At 46.1% G+C, this 25869-nt stretch overlaps 1 protein-coding gene across 1 annotated transcript in view; it reads right to left on the reverse strand.

Annotated features, from left to right (window-relative positions):
- The window catches only part of ANGPT1 (angiopoietin 1), a 323094-nt gene that overhangs the window by 160210 nt on the left and 137015 nt on the right, over window positions 1–25869 (reverse strand). The window lies entirely within an intron of this gene.

Consider the following 25869-nt stretch of genomic DNA (forward strand, 5'->3'; position numbering starts at 1 on the left):
GCTGAGTGATATCCTACTGCTTAGACTGGGACTAGTCTACCTAGAATGTTCCAGTACTAACTTTAAGTACTGAGGGTGAATACCCACTTGCAATTTTTGTCCCTGCGATGCGACAGAGTTGATTATGAAACCAATGAGAGTAAGAGAGAGTTGCCGGGAGTGGGATCACACAGATAACTTGGGCTGTGGATCGTCCGGAATACCCCGATAATCCTCCCTGTCACAGCATTTTACTTTGTTGTATCTCTGCTGTTCTGTTGATGTTATGGAAGTTGACAAGTTACAGTAAACGGACATTACTGACTGTTCCCGGTTTGTCTATAAAGTTTCCCTGTGAGTGGACTGAGTTATTATCGTCATCCAGATTCACCGCAGGGGACAGAACAGTAGTGTCATGAGTGACAAAGAACATTAAGGTAACTCCTAGTTACTTTTCCCTGTGACCTCCCCCAGCAGTAACTTGGACGGGTCCTGAGCTCCCCCAGGGGAGGAAATGGCAGAGCCACCGTGACAAAATAACCCTTATTATTATTCCTAGTAATTCTTATCTCCTCGGCTGTGGCCTGCTCCTTAAGCACTGCAGTTATGTATTTGGTCCATGGAAGACCTTAGCTATGTGTGACCTGTAATGTCCAACAAGACACTGACTGCCAGCTCCTGGAGGCTAGCTATGAGACACTGGGCTGACTCCCATCCCCTCAGGTTGGCGATAATCTCACACGGGTTTTGTGTGTTGCGAGATACACAGAATTCTCACAAATCTGAACTCCATTTTTTTGAATGGAGTCATACACATGAGCCATGCTTTCCCTTACAGTGATGCTACGAGGAAAAAACTTACACAATGTCCTATTTTCTCACGTCGATTGGCACCTCAAATACATCTTATGGCTGTCGCATGCCTTGTGATGTGAATGCGAGTGCGATGCAAGGTTTCCCATTGAACTCGATGAGAAACACTTCTGATCCTCTATCGCGTGTGAAACTCGCTCAAAAGGATCAGAATTAGGGCGCCCACCCACTGGCGTTTTTTTTCCCTGCGAAATTCGCAGCATTTTTTTCTCTGCAGGGGTCTATGGGACTTGTAATGTTAAAATCGCGATCGCGCAAAATCGCAATTTACCGCGAAATCGCGATTTTGCGCGATCGCGATTTTAACATTACAAGTCCCATAGACTCCTGCAGAGGAAAAAATGCTGCGAATTTCGCAGGGAAAAAAAACGCCAGTGGGTGGGCGCCCTTACACAAAAGCGATGCAAGGTGTTTTTACCAGAGAATTGTCTTGCATCCGCAGGTAAAACGCATGTTGCCGAGCGTGATATTGGGCCGAGTTTCTTGGCTCAATATCAAGCTCGCCCGTGTGCAGTCAGCCTTACTCATCTTTCCCTCCTCTGGACAGTCGGCTCACAACAGGACTCGATGATCAGCTGGGTTTAGAGATGAGCGAGCACCAAAATGCTCGGGTGCTCGTTACTCGGGACGAACTTTTCGCGATGCTCGAGGGATCGTTTCGAGTAACGAACCCCATTGAAGTCAATGGGCGACCCGAGCATTTTTGTATTTCGCCGATGCTCGCTAAGGTTTTCATGTGTGAAAATCTGGGCAATTCAAGAAAGTGATGGGAACGACACAGCAACGGATAGGGCAGGCGAGGGGCTACATGTTGGGCTGCATCTCAAGTTCACAGGTCCCACTATTAAGCCACAATACCGGCAAGAGTGGGCCCCCCCCCCTCCCAAAAACTTTTACTTCTGAAAAGCCCTCATAAGCATGGCATACCTTTGCTAAGCACCACACTACCTCCAACAAAGCACAATCACTGCCTGCATGACACTCCGCTGCCACTTCTCCTGGGTTACATGCTGCCCAACCGCCCCCCTCCCCCCCACAGCGCACACCAAAGTGTCCCTGCGCAGCCTTCAGCTGCCCTCATGCCACACCACCCTCATGTCTATTTAGAAGTGCGTCTGCCATGACGAGGAACCGCAGGAACACACTGCAGAGGGTTGGCACGGCTAGGCAGCGACCCTCTTTAAAAGGGGCGGGGCGATAGCCCACAATGCTGTACAGAAGCAATGAGAAATAGAATCCTGTGCCACCGCCATCAGGAGCTCCCCCTGCGGCTGCCACCTCCTCCTGCGGCTGCCACCTCCTCCTGCGGCTGCCACCTCCTTGCAAATGAGCACTAACGAGTTCATCACTAACATACTGTGCAACGGAAGTGACGTCAGACGCCAGGAGTAGCGGCACGAGACGGAGGCACGGAGGCACGAGCGAGCGGGGAGCTGAAGGGGACAGCGGAGCAGCTCAGCAGCCGCGGGGGCAGCGGCAGCCGAAGCCGAAGCAGGTGCGGGGACAGGAGTGACCAGTGGGACCGGAGCGCAGCAGCCGGCGCCAAGCGGTCACCAGGAGTTCAGCGGAGCAGCTGAGACAGGAGGGCAGAGTGAGCGGCCGCCGGGACAGCGGGTGACGTCACCAGGAGGAGCGGAGGAGCTGAGTATCTACCTCTGTGTGTGTTTGTGAGCTGTGTGTCTTCTGTGTATCTGGTTAGTTGTGTCTTCTGTGTGTGTGTGTGTCTGGGGGTCTAAGTGTTTGTGAGGGGGGGGGGAAAAAAAAAAATAAAAAAAAAAAATTTTTGACTGCTTGCGCATAGGTGTCAGCGGGAGAGGGGTTGCGGCAGCGGGAGAGGGGTTGCGGCAGCGGGTGAGGGGTTGCGGCAGCGGGTGAGGGGTTGCGGCAGCGGTCGCGGTAGCGGGTCAGCGGTTGCGGCAGCGGGTCAGCGGTTGCGGCAGCGGGTCAGCGGTTGCGGCAGCGGGTCAGCAGTTGCGGCAGCGGTTGCGGCAGCGGGTCAGCGGTTGCGGCAGCGGGTCAGCGGTTGCGGCAGCGGGTCAGCGGTTGCGGCAGCGGGTCAGCGGTTGCGGCAGCGGGTCAGCGGAGTGTGAGCAAGTCTATCTTCACTACTTCCACAAGTAAATTGTAGATCCCCATTAGGATGAGCTCCATGCCTGGCAATGTCATCCAGTGTGCTACTTGTGCAATGTATGCGGTCCTTGATCAGCCGATCGAGGGTGCATACTGTTGCGCAAGATGCATGCACGTTGCAAATTTAGAAGCCCAAATTCTGGATCTAAATGGGCAACTGGCAACACTGAGAGCCATTGACATCATGGAAAGGAGTTTGGTGCTCACTGAGCAGGCACTCGCTGGGGTAGAGGCGGGGGCGGATGGTAGTACGGAAGTGCAGGGGGAGCAGGCAGTCAGCTGGGTGACAGAAAGAAGGAGGGTTAGAGGGAAGAGAACCAGGGAGGCTAGTCCTGAACTGGCACAACCCAACAAGTTTGCACGATTGGCAGATGAGGGGGATGCCATTACAGAGCCAGCACCGCTGCAGCACGACACGCCCTCTGAACGCCAGGGGGATGACTGCTCCAGTGAGACGGGGACGGGGAGCGCAGGGCAGGCTAGACAGGTTCTAGTGGTGGGGGACTCAATTATTAGGGGGACAGAGAGGGCAATCTGCCATAAAGACCGGGATCGTCGAACAGTGTGTTGTCTTCCTGGCGCTCGAGTTCGACACATCGCGGATCGGATTGACAGATTACTGGGAGGGGCTGGTGAGGATCCAGCGGTCATGGTGCACGTTGGCACCAATGAACAAATTAGAGGTCAATGGAGGGCCCTCAAAAATGATTTCAGGGACTTAGGGTCCAAGCTCAGGGCGCGGACCTCCAGGGTAGTTTTCTCGGAAATACTACCTGTACCTAAAGCCACACTAGAAAGGCAGCAGGATCTTAGGGAGGTAAACAAGTGGCTCCGGAGTTGGTGCAAGAAGGAGGGATTTGGGTTCCTGGAGAACTGGGCTGACTTTGCGGTCGGCTACAGGCTCTACCGTAGGGACGGGCTGCATCTAAATGGGGAGGGTGCAGCTGTGCTGGGGGAAAAGATGGCTAGAAGGCTGGAGGATTGTTTAAACTAGGGACTGGGGGGGAGGGTAAAATGAGAAATAGTGGGGTAGCCAGTGTAATTAGCGATCTGGGTCCAAGCAAAGGGAATGGGGGACGAGCAGGGGGTGGGGTTAGTACAGTTAGAACTGATAGATCAGCCAATAGTACAAATAGCAACAAAACAAATTTAAAAAACAAAAAAAATGAAATAAATTGTATGATCACGAATGCACGAAGTCTGATCGGTAAAGTGGGCGAGCTTGAAGCAAGAATGACTGATGAAAGTTATGATATAGTCGGAATTACGGAAACATGGCTTGATGATAAGTGCGATTGGGCGGTGAATATGCAGGGGTACAATCTCTTCAGAAGAGACCGAAGGAACCAGAAAGGGGGAGGGGTATGTCTGTACGTCAAATCGAACTTGAAGCCGAGGCTACGGGAGGATATAGGGGTAGGAGACGAACAGGTGGAATCTCTGTGGGTAGAAATACAGGGAGGAAAAAATAACAAAATCCTGATAGGGGTCTTCTATAGACCACCAAAAGCAACAGAAGAAACTGAAGACTTACTACTAAGGCAGATAGAAGAGGTGTCAAAACGAAACGAAGTAATTATCATGGGGGACTTTAATTACCCAGATATAACATGGGAGAACGAAACCTGCAAATCTCACAGGGGTGATAAGTTCTTGAGAGTAATTAAAGACAATTACCTGAACCAACTTGTGCAGGAACCAACAAGAGAGAGAGCAATTCTGGACTTGGTGCTAACTAACAAACCGGAACGTATAAAGGGGGTGCAGGTTGAGGGGCACTTGGGGAACAGCGACCACAATATAATCAACTTCCAGCTGTCAATCAATAGGAAGCCTTATCAGGGAGTGACAAAGAAACTAAACTTTAGTAAAGCAAAATTTGATGAGCTTAGAACTACTATCGGTAACATTAGTTGGGACAACATCCTCAAAAATATCAGTACGGAGGAAAAATGGGAAAAGTTCAAAAGGATCCTAATCGCCTCATGTGAGCAGTTCATTCCATTTAAAAATAAAAGAAACTCAACTAAAAGGAAACCAATGTGGCTCGACAAGACGGTACGAGGGGCAATAAACGAAAAGAAGAAAGCGTTCAAACTACTAAAGCAACAAGGCAGCGAAGAAGCGCTAAAATCATACAGGGAAAAAAACAAAATATGCAAAGATACGATCAAAACTGCCAAGGAGGAAGCAGAAAGACGGATCGCAAAAGAGAGCAGAAACAACCCGAAGCTATTTTTCAACTACATAAACAGCAAAAGGATTTGCAGGGAGAGCGCTGGCCCTTTAAAAAACAATGCAGGAGAAATCATTGATGATGACGAAGGGAAAGCAAATCTACTAAACAGTTTCTTCTCAAGTGTGTTCACCAAAGAAAAGGAAATGCCATACGAGATGCAGGGGAATAAAACGAACCCCTCACAAAATATCTCATACCTAACGCAGGAGGAGGTGCGGAAGCGTCTAAAGAAAACTAAAATTGATAAATCACCGGGCCCAGATGGATTACACCCAAGGATACTAAAGGAACTAAGTGACGAGATAGCTAGGCCGCTATACCTAATATTTCTAGACACTATTAAGACCGGAGTAGTACCATTGGACTGGCGCATTGCCAACGTGGTCCCAATTTACAAAAAAGGGAGCAAAAGTGAGCCTGGTAACTACAGGCCAGTAAGTCTCACTTCAGTAACGGGAAAAATTTTCGAGGGGATTCTGAGAGACGCAATCGATGAGTACCTCAAGGAGATTAAGGGAATAACTCCTCACCAACATGGATTCATGAAGGGTCGCTCATGTCAGACAAATCTGATCAGTTTCTACGATGAAGTAAGCTCTAAGCTGGACCAGGGAGAATCTATTGATCTTGTATATCTGGACTTCTCTAAAGCCTTTGACACCGTGCCTCATAATAGGCTAATATACAAAATGAGGCAGCTCGGACTGGGCGAAAACGTGTGTAAGTGGGTAAAAAATTGGCTCAACGATAGAAAGCAGAGGGTGGTAATAAATGGTTCGTACTCTGATTGGACCACAGTCGCTAGCGGGGTGCCACAGGGTTCAGTATTAGGCCCCACTCTGTTCAACATATTTATCAATGACCTGATAGAGGGGCTGCACAGCAAAATATCAATATTTGCAGATGACACAAAATTATACAATATAATTAATGCAACGGAGGACAATGTGTGGCTACAAACGGACCTGGATAAGCTGGGGGCTTGGGCAGAAAAATGGCAAATGAAGTTCAATGTTGAAAAATGTAAGACTATGCACATGGGCAGGAGGAACGGATGTCACCAATATTCACTTAATGGGGTACCACTAGGGAAAAGTGATATGGAAAAGGATCTGGGGGTACTAGTGGATAATAGACTAAACTGGAGTAACCAATGCAAGTCAGCCGCTGCAAAGGCAAATAAAGTCTTGGGGTGCATTAAAAGAGGTATAGGGGTGAAGGACGAGAACATTATCCTTCCATTATATAAGGCACTTGTCAGGCCTCATATGGAATACTGCGTACAATTCTGGACACCGGTACTCAGGAAAGATGTCACAGTGCTTGAGGGGGTTCAAAGAAGAGCGACTAAACTAATACATGGAATGACGGGACTGGAATACCCAGAGAGGCTGTCCAAATTGGGACTATTTACTCTAGAAAAAAGAAGGTTAAGAGGCGACCAAATAACCATGTATAAGTACATGAGGGGACAACACATGGATCTCTCCCGCGATCTGTTTACACCCAGGACCACGACGGTAACAAGAGGACATCCGCTACGATTAGAGGAAAGTAGGTTTCATCACCAACACAGAAAGGGGTTCTTTACTGTAAGAGCAGTTAGACTGTGGAACTCTCTACCGGAGGAAGTGGTGATGGCAAAATCCATAGAGAAGTTCAAAAGGGGACTTGATGTCTTTCTGGAGAAGGATATTACAGGATATAAATTTTAGTTTAAGTGTCAATCCTGGTATATAGGCAGGTAGGAACTATTAGGGGTTGATCCAGGGAACAGTCTGATTGCCATTAGGGAGTCGGGAAGGAATTTTTTCCCCAAAAGAGCCAATTGACTTCTGGCCTTGGGGTTTTTTGCCTTCCTCTGGATCAACACAGTAGGATAGACAGGCTGGACTAGATGGACAATGTCTTCATTCGGCCTTACATACTATGTTACTATGTTACTATGTTACATGTGGGCATAGCAATGGGGAACCTATGTGCCACACACTATTCATTCTGTCAAGGTGTCTCTGCATGCCCCAGTCAGACCGGGCTTTTTAATTCATAGACACAGGCAGGTAGAACTCCCTATTGTAAAGTCCCTGTCGACCCACAGCATGGGTGGGTGCCAGGAAGCCACCGGCGGTACATAGAAATATCCCATTGCATTGCCCAACACAGCTGAGGTAGTAATGTCGTGCTTAATGCAGGTGGGCTTCGGCCCACACTGCATGCCCCAGTCAGACTGGGGTTCTTTACAAGTGGAATCAGATGCATTTATAATTCCCTGTGGACCCACAGCATGGGTGGGTGCCAGGAAGCCACCGGCGGTACACAGAAATATCACATTGCATTGCCCAACACAGCGGATGTAACGTCAGCTGTAATGCAGGTGGGCTAAAAATTCATTTGATTACACTGTAGGCGAGGGCCCACAAAAATTGCTGTATCAACAGTACTAATGTACCTCAGAAAAATTGGCCATGGCCAACCAAGAGGGCAGGTGAAACCCATTAATCGCTTTGGTTAATGTGGCTTAAGTGGTAACTAGGCCTGGAGGCAGCCCAGTTTAACTAAAAATTGGTTCAAGTTAAAGTTTCAACGCTTTTAAGAGCATTGAAACATATAAAAATTGTTTAGAAAAATTATGAGTGAGCCTTGTGGCCCTAAGAAAAATTGCCCGTTCAGCGTGATTACGTGAGGTTTCAGGAGGAGGAGCAGGAGGAGGAGGAGGAATATTAGACACAGATTGATGAAGCAGAAATGTCCCCGTTTTGGATGGTGAGAGAGAACGTAGCTTCCATCCGCGGGTGCAGCCTACGTATTGCTTACGTATCGCTGCTGTCCGCTGGTGGAGAAGAGAAGTCTGGGGAAATCCAGGCTTTGTTCATCTTGATGAGTGTTAGCCTGTCGGCACTGTCGGTTGACAGGCGGGTACGCTTATCTGTGATGATTCCCCCAGCCGCACTAAACACCCTTTCCGACAAGACGCTAGCCGCAGGACAAGCAAGCACCTCCAGGGCATACAGCGCTAGTTCAGGCCACGTGTCCAGCTTCGACACCCAGTAGTTGTAGGGGGCAGAGGCGTCACCGAGGACGGTCGTGCGATCGGCTACGTACTCCCTCACCATCCTTTTACAGTGCTCCCGCCGACTCAGCCTTGACTGGGGAGCGGTGACACAGTCTTGCTGGGGAGCCATAAAGCTGGCCAGGCCCTTAAAGACTGTTGCACTGCCTGGGCTGTACATGCTGCTCGATCTACGCACCTCCCCTGCTACCTGGCCCTCGGAACTGCGCCTTCTGCCACTACCGCTGTCGGATGGGAATTTTACCATCAGCTTGTCCGCCAGGGTCCTGTGGTATAGCAACACTCTCGAACCCCTTTCCTCTTCGGGAATGAGAGTGGGAAGGTTCTCCTTATAGCGTGGGTCGAGCAGTGTGTACACCCAGTAATCCATAGTGGCCAGAATGCGTTGAATGCGAGGGTCACGAGAAAGGCATCCTAACATGAAGTCAGCCATGTGTGCCAGGGTACCTGTACGCAACACATGGCTGTCCGCACTAGGAAGATCACTTTCAGGATCCTCCTCCTCCTCCTCCTCCTCCTCCTCAGGCCATACACGCTGAAATGATGACAGGCAAGCAGCATGGGTACCGTCAGCAGTGGGCCAAGCTGTCTCTTCCCCCTCCTCCTCATCCTCCTCATGCTCCTCCTCCTCCTCCTGAACGCGCTGAGATATAGACAGGAGGGTGCTCTGACTATCCAGCGACATACTGTCTTCCCCCGGCTCGGTTTCCGAGCGCAAAGCGGCTGCCTTTATGCTTTGCAGGGAACTTCTCAAGATGCATAGCAGAGGAATGGTGACGCTAATGATTGCAGCATCGCCGCTCACCACCTGGGTAGACTGCTCAAAGTTTCGAAGGACCTGGCAGATGTCTGCCAACCAGGCCCACTCTTCTGAAAAGAATTGAGGAGGCTGACTCCCACTGCGCCGCCCATGTTGGAGTTGGTATTCCACTATAGCTCTACGCTGCTCATAGAGCCTGGCCAACATGTGGAGCGTAGAGTTCCACCGTGTGGGCACGTCGCACAGCAGTCGGTGCACTGGCAGATTAAACCGATGTTGCAGGGTGCGCAGGGTGGCAGCGTCCGTGTGGGACTTGCGGAAATGTGCGCAGAGCCAGCGCACCTTTACGAGCAGGTCTGACAAGCGTGGGTAGCTTTTCAGAAAGCGCTGAACCACCAAATTAAAGACGTGGGCCAGGCATGGCACGTGCGTGAGGCTGCCGAGCTGCAGAGCCGCCACCAGGTTACGGCCGTTGTCACACACGACCATGCCCGGTTGGAGGCTCAGCGGCGCAAGCCAGCGGTCGGTCTGCTCTGTCAGACCCTGCAGCAGTTCGTGGGCCGTGTGCCTCCTATCTCCTAAGCTGAGTAGTTTCAGCACGGCCTGCTGACGCTTGCCCACCGCTGTGCTGCCACGCCGCGCGACACCGACTGCTGGCGACGTCCTGCTGCTGCTGACACATCTAGATTGCGAGACAGAGGTTGAGGAGGAGGAGGAGGGTGCTTTAGTGGAAGAAGCATACACCGCCGAACATACCACCACCGAGCTGGGGCCCGCAATTCTGGGGGTGGGTAGGACGTGAGCGGTCCCAGGCTCTGACTCTGTCCCAGCCTCCACTAAATTCACCCAATGTGCCGTCAGGGAGATGTAGCGGCCCTGCCCGCCTGTGCTTGTCCACGTGTCCGTAGTTAAGTGGACCTTGCCACTAACCGCATTGGTGAGGGCGCGTACAATGTTGCGGGAGACGTGGTCGTGCAGGGCTGGGACGGCACATCGGGAAAAGTAGTGGCGACTGGGAACTGAGTAGCGCGGGGCCGCCGCCGCCATCATAGCTTTGAAGGACTCCGTTTCCACAACCCTATACGGCAGCATCTCAAGGCTGATAAATTTGGCTATGTGGACGGTTAACGATTGAGCGTGCGGGTGCGTGGCGGCGTACTTGCGCTTGTGCTCCAACACTTGCGCTAGCGACGGCTGGACTGTGCGGTGCGAGACATTGGTGGATGGGGCCGAGGACAGCGGAGGTGAGGGTGTGGGTGTAGGCCATGAGACGGTCGTGCCTGTGTCCTGAGATGGGGGTTGGATCTCAGTGGCAGGTTGGGGCACAGGGGGAGAGGCAGCGGTGCAAACCGGAGGCGGTGAACGGCCTTCGTCCCACCTTGTGGGGTGCTTGGCCATCATATGTCTGCGCATGCTGGTGGTGGTGAGGCTGTTGGTGGTGGCTCCCCGGCTGATCTTGGCGCGACAAAGGTTGCACACCACTGTTCGTCGGTCGTCAGGCGTCTCGGTGAAAAACTGCCAGACCTTAGAGCACCTCGGCCTCTGCAGGGTGGCATGGCGCGAGGAGGCGCTTTGGGAAACACTTGGTGGATTATTCGGTCTGGCCCTGCCTCTACCCCTGGCCACCGCACTGCCTCTTGCAACCTGCCCTGCTGCTGCCCGTGCCTCCCCCTCTGAAGACTTGTCCTGTGTAGGCGTTGCACACCAGGTGGGGTCAGTCACCTCATCGTCCTGCTGCTCTTCCTCCGAATCCTCTGTGCGCTCCTCCCTCGGACTTACTGCCCTTACTACTACCTCACTGCAAGACAACTGTGTCTCATCGTCATCGTCCTCCTCACCCACTGAAAGGTCTTGAGACAGTTGCCGGAAGTCCCCAGCCTCATCCCCCGGACTCCGGGAACTTTCCAATGGTTTGGCATCAGTGACGATAAACTCCTCTGGTGGTAGAGGAACCACTGCTGCCCAATCTGAGCAGGGGCCCGAGAAAAGTTCCTGGGAGTGTTCCGGCTCCTGAGCATGTGTCATTGTAGTGGAGTGAGGAGGCTGGGAGGAAGGAGGAGCAGCAGACAGAGGATTCGGATTTGCAGCAGTGGACGGCGCAGAACTGTGGCTGGACGATAGGTTGCTCGAAGCACTTTCTGCCATCCAGGACAGGACCTGCTCACACTGCTCATTTTCTAATAAAGGTCTCCCGCGTGGACCCATTAATTGGGCGATGAATGTGGGGACGCCAGAAACGTGCCTCTCTCCTAATCGCGCAGCAGTCGGCTGCGACACACCTGGATCAGGAGTTCGGCCTGTGCCCAAACCCTCACTTGGCCCTCCGGTCCTCGGCCGCGTCCACGTCCTCTAGGCCTACCCCTACCCCTCAGCATGCTGTATTACCAGTGATTTGATTTCCCAGGCAGGAAAGAAATTGGCGCAAGGCTGCACTGAACCGTAGCTGGTTGCGTCTGATTTTTTTACGTTCTCCACGCAGCACACACGTACCCAGAGCCCTTAGGACTGACAGAAGCAGGGCAAATATACTTTCTTCCCTTTTGTTTAAAAGGATAGGCCCACTGCGTCTATTCACTGAATAATAAGTTTAATAACTGACACTGTGTTGCGGCCCTGCAAACGTGTCATAGAACTTTACTGTTGCAGAGTTATTAACTGTGGCAGAGCAGGTATTTCCCAGGCAGGAAAGAAATTGGCGCAAGGCTGCACTCAACCGTAGCTGGTTGCGTCTGATTTTTTTACGTTCTCCACGCAGCACACACGTACCCAGAGCCCTTAGGACTGACAGAGGCAGGGCAAATATACTTTCTTCCCTTTTGTTTAAAAGGATAGGCCCACTGCGTCTATTCAATGACTAATAACTGTGTTGTGGCCCTGCCTACACAATTCTGTGCCTGTAGTATCAATGGAGGGTGCAATGCTCTGCACCGCTGATTTTGAGAGAAAAAAAAAAAAGCAACACAGCTAACAGCAGCCTGCACAGTACTCCACACAGTTAAATGTGGCCCTAGAAAGGACCGTTGAGGTTCTTGAAGGCTACACTCACTCCTAACACTCTCCCTGCCTAAGCACCACTTCTGTCCCTAATACCGGGTGCAATGCTCTGCACTGCCGATTTTGAGAAAGAAAAAAAAAAAATTTCCACTGCTAACAGCAGCCTGCACACACGTAGATGTGGCCCTAAGAAGGACCGTTGGGGTTCTTGAAGCCTACACTCACTACAAACACTCTCCCTACAGCAACTCCAATAGAACAGCACTTTCCCTCAGCTAACTCACAAGACATCTGAGCCGAGCCATGGGAGGGGCCGACTTTTATACTCGGGTGACATCTGATCACCCCAGCCACTCACAGCAGGGGGGTGGTATAGGGCTTGAACGTCACAGGGGGAAGTTGTAATGCCTTCCCTGTCTTTCAATTGGCCAGAAAAGCCGAGTAACGAGCATCCCGAACACCGTAATATTCGCACGAATATCAAGCTCGGACGAGTACGTTCGCTCATCTCTAGCTGGGTTACCTACCCCAGGGCTCTTCTAGGTCCTGTGTCATGTGACTAGTACAGAATCCGTAAGTAGATTTTTGCTTCTCACATGCTACTTTTCAATTTTGCTATTGGGTTTTACTCTCTATCTCTTACAAGGGCCACATCCAATAATTGAAACCCATATTCTGGGTCCTCCAAGGGCTCATGGACCATGCCATCATGTAGTGCATCAATATATTCCTTTTCAAGTACGCTACTGTTATTTCAGTTTAGGACACCAGTATTGAGATATAGCGCTGGAGTGATCTTTTTGATGTCACCCTGTATATATAGGTATCTAATATATATTTGGTCTATCGATCTAGAAGTCAGCCACACACTTGTGCCTATTTAGTCACCTCACTTCTTACTTTCCTCGTAGCGTGCTTTGAACGTTCTCCATAATAGTACCGTTCATACTGCATCCATTTTTTTCAGTTTTCGTTTTACTGATTTCTAAGACTGATCACAATCAAATCAACACCTCAGATGCGTAATAATAAAGTTATCCGGCTCCACTTCTTACTACTCCGTTCCTGCGAACGTGGTGTGGAAGCTCCTGCCAGATATTGTATGATGTTCCTCACCGAACCTTCATGATAACATCTACAAGGTTTTGTTTTACGGAAACTACTAAATGATGTCATCAGCAGATGGTATTTCACCAAACACTTACAAATTACACACATTAAGCATTTTCGTTTGCCGTTCAGCTGCCTTTTGAAGCAATTTGTCTTGTTTTACATTGTTTTAATGCTTTTCCTTACAGAAACTCTAGTAGGATGATATAATGGTAGAAATGTTCGTGTGCGTTAAGGTCTAAAAGTTGATCATTTCATCACCTACAGAGGAGCTGTCGGTTCTCCTGACATTTCCGTTCTAGGAAATAATTGTACTCGCAATATAAATAACAATTCTGTATCAGATTTTCTTAGAACTCTGCATTGTGCTGTTCCTCTGTTATTCCTCCTGGAAATCTATGAATAAATTGACAACTGACATCATCCAGTGAATTACATTTTCTTTTAACTTTTACACTATTCACCTTAAATAACTCATTGTTCATAAACAGTAGTTAGGGTCATGTGGATACTAAATATGTTATTTGCTCTTATGTGAAATATACACAATGTATGTTTACTTGCACTTAAAGCATAGCGGTGTAACATCTCTAGATGAAAGCACATTTCTTTAAAAATTTGCAGTTTCAGTATTGCTGGAAGCTTTATTTCTCTTCAGATATAAACTAGACCTCCGTACTGCACTACTGTGAATTGCACAGCCTTGGAGAGTCTCTAGCCTCTGCAGGAGCCTTTCCATCAGTTAAAGCCAATCCTGTGTTATCTGGAATCCTAAGTGTAGAGATTCAGGGACAGGATACCGATCCTGTTGTCTACTCAACAGTAGGCCTCCATATGTGCTCCTCCAAGGCTGGGAGTCAATCAGGTAGTTTCTCATATAAGCAAACAATACACAATGCTCTTCATTTAATTTTTTTAGTATGCTTTATTATTTTTTCAACTTTTTTTTATTATCTTCATCACTTATTATTCTTTTTAGCCCTATTAAATTATAACTAATAAAACTTTTTATTCTTGCATTTTACATTTTATGTCATACTAGCTTACCCGTCGCGCGTTGCTGCGAAGACAGACAGACATACATTCATTCGTTTTTATATATCTAGATAAGAAATCACTGGAGCAGGAGGAACACCAGATGGTCAAACTGAATTTGTCACTGTAGGGTTCAGAACTAAAATATAACTTTTATTAAATCTTTATAAAAAAGAACTTGATGAACAAGTCTCAAATAGGACACACATATAGCTAAAAGAGAGTACTCCTTAAACAAAATTCCCAGAGATGACGGAATGGCCGTATTTCGGGATAGAGAATTTAAAGCTATACAGCTTTAAAAGGAGTAGACCATAGAAGGTTCAAAACAATCAGTGATTTGCTACAGAATTATGTAGTGTAGCTATAACCTTTTACTCAAAGGGTCAAACTAGCTAGTACGTTCAGAAGTTTCTCAGAACACCAACAACCTCGAGAAGTCTCCGTAGCCCTCTAAACGAGGGGTTAACTCGGTGATTGGGTTCAGAATTTTTGGAACTTCACACGTTACCCCAGCCTAGTTTAGTGCACAGAGGTATACATAAATCCCTCTAAATTGCACTCCAATAGAGACTTCAGGGTAATCTCAGCAGAAAAGAGAAGATCCACTCCTCCCAGATCTAGTCCACTATATATAGATAACTTCCCATGTGGCTATATCTGATGGAGAATAGACCATTGATAACTTAGAAAAAATTCCAAAATTGATTACTTCCAATCCAAAATAAGGAGAGGAAAGATAATCCATCAATTATATGGAATAGTCTTAGGACGTCACTTCTTAAGAAAAATTACGCGGTTCGACGCGTTTCTGCTACAGTTAGAGTAGCGTCATCAGGAACCAAATTCCATATCTGGACGTCAAAAAGTCAGTAAACAACGTCCTTAAACTGCTCGACAAAAATTAGATTGTAGCGGAAGTTGTAAAGGTAAAGGAGAGGTAGACGATGCTAGCATTCAAAGGGTTAAATATCCCCCAGAGATTCCCCCCTAGAAAGCAATAAGAACGAGAGAAGGTAGCAGCACCAGCCTCTGTGGTAGGCTGGCGGCTAATCTACCACAGAGGCTGGTGCTGCTACCTTCTCTCGTTCTTATTGCTTTCTAGGGGGGAATCTCTGGGGGATATTTAACCCTTTGAATGCTAGCATCGTCTACCTCTCCTTTACCTTTACAACTTCCGCTACAATCTAATTTTTGTCGAGCAGTTTAAGGACGTTGTTTACTGACTTTTTGACGTCCAGATATGGAATTTGGTTCCTGATGACGCTACTCTAACTGTAGCAGAAACGCGTCGAACCGCGTAATTTTTCTTAAGAAGTGACGTCCTAAGACTATTCCATATAATTGATGGATTATCTTTCCTCTCCTTATTTTGGATTGGAAGTAATCAATTTTGGAATTTTTTCTAAGTTATCAATGGTCTATTCTCCATCAGATATAGCCACATGGGAAGTTATCTATATATAGTGGACTAGATCTGGGAGGAGTGGATCTTCTCTTTTCTGCTGAGATTACCCTGAAGTCTCTATTGGAGTGCAATTTAGAGGGATTTATGTATACCTCTGTGCACTAAACTAGGCTGGGGTAACGTGTGAAGTTCCAAAAATTCTGAACCCAATCACCGAGTTAACCCCTCGTTTAGAGGGCTACGGAGACTTCTCGAGGTTGTTGGTGTTCTGAGAAACTTCTGAACGTACTAGCTAGTTTGACCCTTTGAGTAAAAGGTTATAGCTACACTACATAATTCTGTAGCAAATCACTGATTGTTTTGAACCTTCTATGGTCTACTCCTTTTAAAGCTGTATAGCTTTAAATTCTCTATCCCGAAATACGGCCATTCCGTCATCTCTGGAATTTTGTTTAAGGAGTACTCTCTTTTAGCCATATGTGTGTCCTATTTGAGACTTGTTCATCAAGTTCTTTTTTTATATATCTAGATAACAACCAATCACAGCGCAGCTTTCATGTTACCTCAGTGGTATAATATATAACAACCAATCACAGCGCAGCTTTCATGTTACCTTAGCAGTATAAAATATAACAACCAATCACAGCGCAGCTTTCATGTTACCTCAGCAGTAAGAGAAATAACAACCAATCACAGCGCAACTTTTATTCTGCCTCAACAATATAAAAAATAGCAACCAATCACAGCGCAGCTTTCATGTTACCTCTGCGGTATTATATATAGCAACCAATCACAGCGCAGCTTTCATGTCACCTCTGCGGTATTATATATAGCAACCAATCACAGCGCAGCTTTCATGTTACCTCAGTGGTATAATATATAACAACGAATCGCAGCGCAGCTTTCATGCAACCTCAGCAGTATAAGAAGTAGCCACCAATCACAGCACAACTTTCATGTTACCTCAGCAGTATAAGAAATAGCAACCAATCACAGCACAGCTTTCATTTTACCTCAGCATTCTCAATATCCAGCAATTGTCTTGCGAAACGTTCGGCGGATGCATCATTTTGTAGTTGAACACGCCTCCCGTTGCTCGTAATGCCTTTTGGTTTCGTGCTTGAGATGGAAATCAAATGATCTTTGTCTGGGGGGCATAACTGTCGACAATGCTCGCACGCGCGCCACCTATCGTAGGATAGATGTACTATGCCAGTAATCTTTCCAGGAGTGTACTCAGCAACTTCCCAAAGTCTCATGGCGATCGGATGAATGGTGTAGTAATGCATTAAGGACAGACAGACATACATTCATTTATATATATCAGGAAGTGAGAGAATTAGATTCCGTACGTAAAATTTGGACGCTAATTCTTTGGCGCTTAGAATTGAATAATCGAGTTGGGACCCATTAGCTTTTCCTATTTATGGCATAATCAATGCCCGTGCCAAATTTAATGTTTCTATGTGAGAAAATTACATTCCGTACGTAAAATTTGGACGCTAATTCTTTGGCGCATAGAATTGAATAATCGAGTTGGGACCCATTAGCTTTTCCTATTTATGGCATAATCAATGCCCGTGCCAAATTTAATGTTTCTATGTGAGAAAATTACATTCCGTACGTAAAATTTGGACGCTAATTCTTTGGCGCATAGAATTGAATAATCGAGTTGGGACCCATTAGCTTTTCCTATTTATGACATATTCAATGCCCGTGCCAAATTTAATGTTTCTATGTGAGAAAATTACATTCCGTACGTAAAATTTGGACGCTAATTCTTTGGCGCATAGAATTGAATAATCGAGTTGGGACCCATTAGCATTTCCTATTTGTGACATATTCAATGCCCGTGCCAAATTTCATGTTTCTATGTGAGAAAATTACATTCCGTACGTAAAATTTGGACGCTAATTCTTTTGCGCATAGAATTGAATAATGGAGTTGGGACCCATTAGCTTTTCCTATTTATGACATAATCAATGCTTGTGCCAAATTTCATGTTTCTATGTGAGAAAATTACATTCCGTACGTAAAATTTGGACGCTAATTCTTTTGTGCTTAGAATTTAATAATCGAGTTGGGACCGATTAGCTTTTCCTATTTATGACATAATCAATGCTTGTGCCAAATTTCAAGTTTCTATGACAATGGGAAGCGAGAAAATTAGATTCCGTACGTAAAATTTGGACGCTAATTCTTTGGCGCTTAGAATTGAATAATCGAGTTGGACCCATTAACTTTTCCTATTTATGACATAATCAATGCTCGTGCCAAATTTCAAGTTTCTACAACATCGGGAAGTGAGAGAATTAGTGGCAATGATGGAAATCGAACGATCTACGTGGGGGGGTCGTAACTGTCGCTGACGCACACACGCGCGCCATTTATCGTAGCATAAATGTACTATGCCTATAATCTTCCCAGGAGTGTACTCAACAACTTCCCAAAGTTTCATAGCGATCGGATGAATGGTGTAGTAGCGCATAAAGGACAAACAGACAGACAGACACGCACGCAGACAGACACACACGCATACATTCAATTTTATATATATAGATTATCAATGCAGGTAGTTATATTTTGTTATCCTTTACAACAGGCTATATGGTTTTATGATCCCCAATGACACACTGAATGGACAATTTATTAGAGAAAACTGGTGCTCCCACGCAATTTTCAGTGTGAATCCACATTAGAATGGGAAAATCCAGCGATCAGAGCGACTTCCAACGAGGCCTGGTCAGTGATGCTATTTCAGACACTGCCAACCTTGTGGGGATTTCTTATGTGGTGATGTGGAAAGTATACCGAGAATATAACGATTGAGGAAAAATATTCAATGAAAGGGAATCCTCGGAGGGAAACAACTCCTTCATGAAAGGGGTCAAAGGAGGATGTTGAGAATCGGTTTGACCAAGATTTCTGTTGTACCGTGCTGCTGACAGGTCAGAATTTGGCATAAGCAGCATGAATCAATGACTCCTTCCTGCCACCTGATCAGAACATATCAGTACCGCCAACTAATCTGTGGCAACTACAAGAAGCTGCCTGTCCATGAGGGCCAATATTCCAGCAGAACAATACAAAACCTAGTGGAATCTGCGCTACGATGAATTGCTGCAGCTCTGAAGAGCAGAGGACGTCCAATGTGATACTAGATGGTGGTCTATAATAAGGTGGTCATTCAGTGTATGTCCGGGCATCTGTTAGTGTGTGTCAGATAGGTCAATTACATCGAGAGCCTCTTTGGTGTCAGGGACTGAAGTGAATGGTGACAAGCTGAAAAGCAACAGGAAATAAATGCCAAATAATATATTTCACTGGATGTAGTGAGATTATTAAAATATATGTTCATGAGCAGAGCCAAGTTATGGAGGGCCCCAGCTGCCCACTCACACACTGGATTAGAGAGGCCATATTAATGCCTTTCCACACTAAGTCTGATAACGCTATTTTGTGTTGTTAGTGATTTTCCTCCTTTCCTCCATGCACCATGCTGCATTCTATCTATCATCCTCATCCTCACCTCTCGCTTCTTCTCTGGTTCCTCCTACTCTGAGGTGCCAGGGAGGAAAGGGTGATCAGAGATATACAAAGTGCAGCAGAGAAAGGAAAGGAGGAAAATCACTGGTAAAACCTAACAGGGCATTCAGGCTCAAGGGGCTACATGTGGGGGCACTAAGGGTGCTGTATTCATCCAAGGGAGCAGTAGTAACATGTCAGGGCACTAAGGGGTCAGTATTAACATTTCAGGGAACTAAGGGGGCAGTATTAACTTAAGAGGGTTCTATTAACGTGCAGGGCAGTATTAACCCGTGGCACTAAGAGGGCATTATTAATTTGTGGGGTCATCAAGGAGGCACATTTACTTTGTGGCTGGCACAAAGGGGCCAACATAAATTGAAGGGGCACTAAAAGGACTCATTACCTTGTGAGAGGCACTATTAGTATGGGGGTGCACTGAGAAGAGCGTAGGAGGTAGCTGCAGAATGAGAAGAGTGTGCAGAGAAAAGTTGAGGCTAGAAGAAATTTTCATGGTGGATTGGACTCAGATGGAAAAGAAAATGGTAAACAGTTGACTCCAATGTGAGACGAGGTTATCTGTGAACACTGGAGGTAACAGTGTTGTAAACACTATCACTGTATGAAACTGGTGTCTACGGCATTTTACAGTGGGGTATTTTGCCTGATATTGTGAGGAACATACCGTGGCTGGCTCTTTATAAGTGCCCCCTGCTGCTGAAATTGTATGGCGGGCATCCTGTCACTGCCTATAGTGGCGTAGCTAAAATGGTTGCAGGGGTCGCAGCTATGATTGGGCCCCTTGGCACACTAGAGTATTGGATGCAAGGTTTAATATAAATGTCCCGAAGAGAGGACACACTATTATTGTCTACGTCTTGAGGGCACAATGTGGATGGCCATTTGTAGAGGCCACACTGTTGCTGCCGATGTATAGAGGGTACACTATTGATTGACTATGTATGGAGGACACATTGTGGATGGCTGTGTATAAAGGGAACATTGCGGATGTCTAAGCATGGAAGGCACACTGTGGCTGGCATTTATGGTGATGGCTACATGTGTATGGAGGACATACTTTGGCTGGCAATATATGGAGGTCTCATTGGTCCTGGCACAATAATATACTGTGCCATGAAGAAGAAACAGTAGTGGCAATCTATCTTGCTTGTAATATCAGGACTTTGGTTGTGAATTCCGCTCAGTGTGACTTATTACATTTTTTTGCACAGCTTTTGTTTTCTTGCATCCTTAGCTCGGAGTGAGCTCACAGTAAAACATGATAATCTTCCATGTCTTAACAATGTTGGGAGGTTTACTGTTGTTGTAATGAGGAAGATCTTTCTGACCGCTGTTTTGCCTCCTGTGTTTTTCATTCTGTAACTATTTGGATAGAGATTTACTAGAGATTTACTGCTGTTAACACTTTTAAAGACGACAGGGTAGGTGAACATGCAAAAAAACATGGCAAAACCACGGTGGACATCTCTGCAAATCTGTGTGGTGTGGATTTTGTTACAGATTTGTTGCACATCAGTATGTTGTGAGCCAAAACCAATAATGGAACGTGCAGAAAGTAGAATGGAAAGATTTGCATTTTTCCCATAATTTGGACCCACTGTTGGATTTGGCTCACAAAATACTGCTTAAAATTTGCCTGTGTAAAGAGGCCCTTAGGACAAAAATGCTCGCTGTCGCGGGGTGTATATGCACTACGCAGGGCACACAATCACTGACTGTTGCCAGACTGGTGCATTTTACTTTACCTTATTGCGCTGCCGGAACTGATCGTGTTTGTGCGGTTGCAGTAGTGCCATGTTTGAGTAGGTGGGTCAGCCTACTTGGTAGACAGGTCAGCTGACCTAGTAGGCCCAGTTGGCATTGTTTAACCCTGTGAAATCATGCAGTACCATGTGTGATTTTGTACAGATGGGGGCTTTCGGTGCACAAAAATAAAGCATGTTGTGCTTTTCCCCCATGCTTGAAATGTGGGTGCAATAGTGCACCGAAAGTCCCTATCTGCACAAAATCACACATGGTACTGCACGATTTTGCAGGGTTAAACAATGCCAACTGGGCCTATTAGGTCAGCTGACCCGTCTACCAAGTTAGCTGACCCACCTACTAGTCAGCTGACCCACATACTCAAACTCGGCATTTAAAAGAGTATAGAGCGATGGTAAGGTTAAGTGCTGGGCAACCCAAAACAATCAAACCTTGTTTTGGGTTGAACTTTGCTAAAAGATCAGTTTGGCATGAACTCAAACCTTGGGCACTTTGTTTTAGCCAAAACATTAAAAAAAAGAAGAGGGAAAAAGAAGGAAGAAAAAGGAAGGAAGTAGAAGAAGGAAAAATAATCATTTTTTTCTATTTCCTTCTTCTCTTTCCTTCTACATATTTCTTCGTTTTCCTTCCTTTTCCCTTTATTTCTTCTCTTTTCTCTTCTTTCTTTTTTTTAGTCGTTTTCATTAAACTTGCCCTAGAAGCAGCTCAAAGGTAATTAGATACACCCCTAGGTCACCTAAAAGTGTAGTACAGGGCTTTTGTAGCTCTTACACAGTATTATGCACCAGTTTAAGGGGTATTGGTGAAATTCCAGTTTAATTTGAATTATTTCAGACTCAACCAAACCTTTTAACTGGTATTTGGTGAACCAACCAAACCAAACTTGTCAAAAGTTTGCTCATCACTAAAAAGGTGCACTGAGGCTCCCTAGTGTAGATAGTGTTGTGCAAATAAAGTACAGAGAATCATGAGAGTAACAGTTAAAGCTCATATTTTCTTACATTTAAGCATAGCTGTACCACCTCTATAAATGAAGGCGCATTTCTTTAAAAATCAGCAGTTTTATCACTCCTCAGAATTATCTTCAACCTCTGAACTGCACTACTGTGGATTTCACAGCCCTAGAGTGTCTCAAGCCTCTGCGGAGCCTTTCCATCAGTAAAACCAATCCTGCGGTGTCTGGAATCCTATGTGTAGCAAGTCAGAGGCAGGATATCAAGCCTGTCATTTACTCAATAGTGGGCCTCCACATGTGCTCCTCCTAGGCTGAGAGTCAAGCAGGTAGTTTTCATTATGAGCAAACTGAACCTATAACCAACAACTATAAAACACTCTGAACTTTCTAGAAGTGTGTCTGAACTTTAATAGACTTTAAACTCCACCCACTAGTCTAATACTGATTGGCTGTGGTGTGTCCTATATTGACTTAATAATCCTTCTGTGCCAAACTTTACCTAACCGACCACCTGTAAAACACAATACAGTGACTAGTATTGAGAGAACTTTTGAAAAGTTTGGTATGGTTCGAATTAGTTTGAACCAAACCGGAACTTCAACCACACCCCTAAAACTGGTGTATAAAGCAGTCTAACAGCCATAAAACCCTTCTCCTTTTCCTACTTCTCCTCCTCCTCTGGAGGAAGAAGGAGGAGTAAGAAGAAGCATTATGGCTGGGTGGTTAGCACTGTTGCCTTGCAGCCCTGGGGTCCTAGGTTCCAATCTGATCAAGGACAACATCTGCATGGAGTTTGTATAAATGTTTGTAGAAAGCCACACAAACATGCAGATGTTGTCCTTGGTCAGAACTAACCGAGGACTCTACTGCTACATGGCAACTGTGCCAATTGAAAGTTTTAGCAGACTTTGACCCAAAACAGGGTTTGACTGTTTTGGTTCACTCAACACTAAGTGTGGCAAAACACATTTAAGGTCACACAAGCACATTTGAAAGTCTCAAGATATAAAAGCACTTTCTCAAAAATTACAAAAACACGAAGAACTCTTTTTGCGGTGCAGGAGTCTCACCCCGAGATGCCACATAAATGTTTCAGATGGAAATCTAAGACATATACATATAATGGATGCTATTTAGTGGCATCCCTCACCCATAAAAAACATACCGCATCGTATATACAATTTTTTTACTGGATTTCTCTACACAGAATAGTGCAGACCCTGATGAAAACCACCAAAATGGAGGCCAAATTAGCTTCTGTTGGGTGAATAGGTGGGGGGGGGGGGGAGATCTGTTTCTGTTTACTGAATGTGTTGAGAGCTTTCTGGTGCCAGCAGATGAAAGAAGTGGACCAGTATGTGAATTGCTCGTCAACTTATATAGGCCCAACTGTGTGTAAAGCACATGGGGGGCTCATAACTACTTCTTTCCAGATTTCTCTACTACGACGCTACAAAAAAGTGACATTTGTCAATACTAAATGTGATCACCTATGTGATCATAGCACCAGGAATTTTTTTTTATCCTCTTGGAAGTAATGCGGGAAAGTGCCTGTTCACTTACAGCAAGCAGAGATAATGTAAATGTTAAGAATTGATATACAAAATATATTAGAAAATTGTGGAAGATTAAGCTTCATGTACTGATGAAGGGTAATGATGAGGGCCACATAGAGTATGTGATGAGCGGACAGTAAAACATGGACTTACGTGTATAAATAAACAGGACATGTGTTTAGGTTACATCAATTCGCTGTATTTGGTGGAAGAAAGCTTTTCCCAAATATCATGACAACGCTGAGCTCTTGGGAAAGGAGACATTTTACAGCAGCTTATCAGATTGGATTCTGTGTATGTGATATAAATGCGCAACGGCGTTATCTATCCCACGTATCACATTACAGAGTTGTAGACATGCGAGGAATCTTATCAGATCTCTAAGTAGAATCGACAGTCCTTAAACGATTTAATCAAGATTCCCAAAGTGCAGATGACAAATAGATGAGAACATCGTACAGAAATGGTTTCATATTCGCAACATCGGTATTTGCCAGTTTTCTTTTCTAGCAGTTTTGCATCTAATAAGATCCTAAAGCCAGGAAGCCTTGAGGGTTAAACTCTCTTGACTTGTAAATGCTTGTTTGCACCTTGAAATAACAAATCTACAGCATCTTGGGACTCTGCATGACCCTGTTCCTCTGTTATCACTCCTTGAATTTAAAGGGCTTATCCCAAAATTTAGAGTTACCCCTATTTCCTAAGGATGGGGAATAGCTTTAGAAATGGTGCGGGTCTCACAACTAAGACTTCCACCAGTTTCGAGAACGGGGGTACCAAGTCGCCCTCCTAGCAAATGCAAGCTTACTGCACCCTCTGCAGTGAGGAGCAGATTGAATGATGGAGCGGTGGTGGGACATTTGCTGTGCCGCTCCATTCACTTTCAATGGGAGATAGCCTAGTACAGTTTCTGTTAGCCCCACTGAATTGAATGGAGCTGTGCATGCACGGCCAGCGCTTCTGCAGCGTCCCATAGGGAGACCCCGGATACCTGACATATGTGGGGAGCTGGCAAGGTATAGTGCTGACATGTCACAGTGGACTTACCAGACTCCTTCCCGGAGGGACACATGTAGCCAAGGCCAGAGTATCACCGCAGGCCACCTGGCCCACAAAACAGGATAACAGGGGTTGTAGTTGTCACGGGTGAAGCCACCGTTCCTACACACACTGGTATGACCATCGGTGGTTAAGAAATTCAGCCACAGTCAGTTTTTAGTAGCACAAGTCCCTAGGAACAGTTAAAGCCCGGGATAAACTTTACTTGAAAACTTGAAACAGATAAGGCAGATCAATTAAAGACTTTACAGTGCAGGCAAATGACTTCAGAACGTAGTACCTCCACACGTCTCTCATAAGCTCAGAGACGCATGTGTGTGAACAGAGATTATTATCTTGCAGTACTTCCACCCCTACTTGAAGATGCGTGGGTGTGACAACTAAAGGGTGTACCTCTACGCAGTGATCCAGGCTCCAGACGGCCGCGTAGGAAACTTAGGCGATTAGATAGTACCTCTGCACTGGCCTTGAGAAGAAGTAGTTTCTTACAAATGCTTTCTCACTCTTGGGGGGGCTCACTCCACTTATATCCAGCACACAAGCAGCACGGGAAATGTCTCCTCCTTTTCCATCTTCACCACAGGAAGGCTGAAGGTGCCTCCATGTGGCTTTGTGTTAGGTGGGACTCAGGTGGCAGGCAAGATGGAAGACACACTACTCTGGAAGATGGAACTCCTTTCCCTTTCTCAATCACTCCTAGTTATACCTTCTGTCATACTACATGACATGGCAGACTTGATATATTTACATGCAGGCTTTGGATTTTATTACATACTTAACCCTTCTAGCACTGCAGCTGTGCAACCTACATACTGTAAATAACAAGACAGGTTTGCACAGTGCATCAACAAAGGAGAAACACGAATGACATTTATGGAGGGCACACGGATGATATACTGGGCCGCTACACTTCATTCAGTCTGATATCACTGTGGGTGGGAACAGCGACCCCAAAGTGACATGAAGAAGAAGGCACGGGAACCCCATACACAGGATCATTGGAAGTCTCAGTGCTGAGACCCTAGTGATCATAAAGTTAGTCCCTGTCATGTGGATAAGGCTGGATTAGGTGCAGGCGTATTTGCATGCACATGAGCACAGTGTTTTTATGGAAAATGTTGCTTTTTTTGCGCACGCTTCAGCATATTTTGCTGCACTTTTTGCATGCCCAAATCATGCACAATTGTGTGCTCGGAAGAATATGCACTTATATGCAACAATGTAATGAGTTCCAGATGTGTTCTTTTTCCTGCGCAATTCCACAGTGTTTCACGCATCTCCTAGTGTATTGTGTACATGCTTTACTTCTATGGGGACTTTTGGTGTCCAAATCTGCAGGAAATTGAGCATGTTGCTTTTTTTTTTGTACAACCAAAATGCGCATGACTGCG

The sequence above is a fragment of the Eleutherodactylus coqui genome, chromosome 9, assembly GCF_035609145.1.
Source record: "Eleutherodactylus coqui strain aEleCoq1 chromosome 9, aEleCoq1.hap1, whole genome shotgun sequence".
Taxonomy (NCBI): Eukaryota; Metazoa; Chordata; class Amphibia; order Anura; family Eleutherodactylidae; genus Eleutherodactylus; species Eleutherodactylus coqui.